Source organism: Bison bison, unplaced genomic scaffold (assembly GCF_000754665.1).
Source record: "Bison bison bison isolate TAMUID 2011002044 unplaced genomic scaffold, Bison_UMD1.0 scf7180017864105, whole genome shotgun sequence".
In the NCBI taxonomy this organism is placed as follows: domain Eukaryota; kingdom Metazoa; phylum Chordata; class Mammalia; order Artiodactyla; family Bovidae; genus Bison; species Bison bison.
This window is the reverse complement of record NW_011494677.1, coordinates 6,239,609-6,241,694: the sequence shown is the minus strand read 5'-3', so window position 1 is coordinate 6,241,694 and position 2,086 is coordinate 6,239,609.

Below are 2,086 nucleotides of genomic sequence, written 5' to 3'. Positions count from 1 at the left end.
GAGGAGAGTTTGAGACAGACACACAACAGATAAGACAGTGTAAATACAGAGGATGATATGGCCACAAGCAAAGGAATGTCGGCAGCCATCAGAATCTGGAAGAGACAAGGAACAGATTCTGTTTGGAGCCTCCAGAGGGTGTGTGGCTCTGCTAACACCTGGACTTCAGACTTTGGGTCCCTAGAGCTGTGAGAGGATATATTTCTGTTGTTTTTAGCCACCCAGTTAGTGACCATTTGTTACAGTTGCCACAAAATATTAGTTCAGACAGTGATGTTGTGAAAATTAAAAATTAAGGTATAATAAAGACTTTGACACTTTATTTATAGGTTTCTAAGAGAAGGCATTTTAGTCAATTGTATGAATATTCTAAATTAGTAATTAAGATTTTAAAAATCTGTCCTGGCTGATCATGGTAGTCAGATCACAAATACCTGTCAATCTTAGTTAATTAGTGTTGCCAAGGGAGTAGGGGTTGAAGAGGGATGAATCAGGAGTTCAGGGTTAGACAGTGGTCCCCACCCTTTTTAGCACCAGAGGCCAGTTTCATGGAGGACAATTTTTCCACGACCCGGGGTTGGAGGGGATGGTTTGGGGATGATTCAAAGCACATTACATTCATTGGGCACTTTATTTCTATTACTGTTGCATCAGCTCCCCACCTCAGATCTTCAGGCATTAGCTCCCAGAGGTTGGAAACCCCTGGTTAGCAGATGCAGACTATTATATATAGGATGGATAAACAACAAGGGCCTGACGTATAGCACATGGAACTATATTCAATATCTCGTGATAAACCATAATGGAAAAGAATTTTTAAAAGGATGTATGTATGTGTATGACTGAATCACTTTGCTGTATAGCAAAAATTAACACAACATTGTAAATTCAACTATACATCAATAAATAAAATAGAAAACTAGAGTTTGGTCATAATTTATATAAGGGGGGAAAGCTTGCCATTATATTATCTCCAAAAGTCCTAAACACTGAATTCGTCAACCCACACGTTATGCATTGTTTTAAAAATAGTGCTTTTAAACAGCTAGATTCCAACTCTGTGCAGAATCAAATATATCGGCATCTTAGTTTGATTACTTGGTCTGAATTGGAAACATTTCCAGTGACTACCAGTTGCACACATCATTATCCACTCATAATTGGTTGTTTAATTCGAAAAGAGCAGGTTCTGCTCCATCACCTAACATCTGTTCACTTGGCTCTTATTTCTATTCAACCAAATCCAATTATTGTCGGGAGAGGCTCAGGGTAGACTCGTATCATTTGAGAATGACTTCCATTTCTTTGTAGATCCTTCTTTGTTTTTCTCATAGCTGTTTTGTTTTTTAATGATAAATGCATTTTGAAGTTATTTTTCTGAATCTGTGCTTGTATCCAAAATCAAAAGGCTAGGCACTGAAACCTTATTTATGTTTGAGGTCACATAATGCCTCAAAACATAGCTTAAATGCTAAAATTATTTAAGTATACTTAGAAGAACTCTTTTAACAATTCTGAGGGCAACAGATTTTTTGCAATTCTCACTTCGATGTTACTATTGTTAAACATCGTTTTAATTTCCAGTTGTGTTGAAACTCAAGTGTTTCTTGACTTTGATCATGGTAGTGAGAAAGTATTCAATATTATTATTTAGGGATCATGCGGTTCCTAATTTAAGACAAAATTCTCAGCGAAGATAGTTTGATGTTTCATGTTGTTTGTGATTTTTTTCCAAAGCATGCATTGGTTTCTATTTTTAATTGAAGTATAATTGACATGCAGTGTCACTTGGCTTCAGATGTACATCAGCAATTTAGTATTTAAATACATTTTGAGAGGGTCACTATGGTAAGCTTAGTTATCATCTGTCACTATATAAAGTTATTGCAATATTCTTGAATAAAGTTTCTATGCTGTACATTACATCCCCTTGACTTTCTTATAACTAGAATTTTGTACCTCTTAATCCCCATTATCTATATTTTGTCTGCCTCCCTAACCCCTTCCTTCTGGCAAACATCAGTTTGTTCTTTGTATCTATGAGTCTGTTTCCATTTTATTATGTTTGTTCATTTGTTTGTTTTTT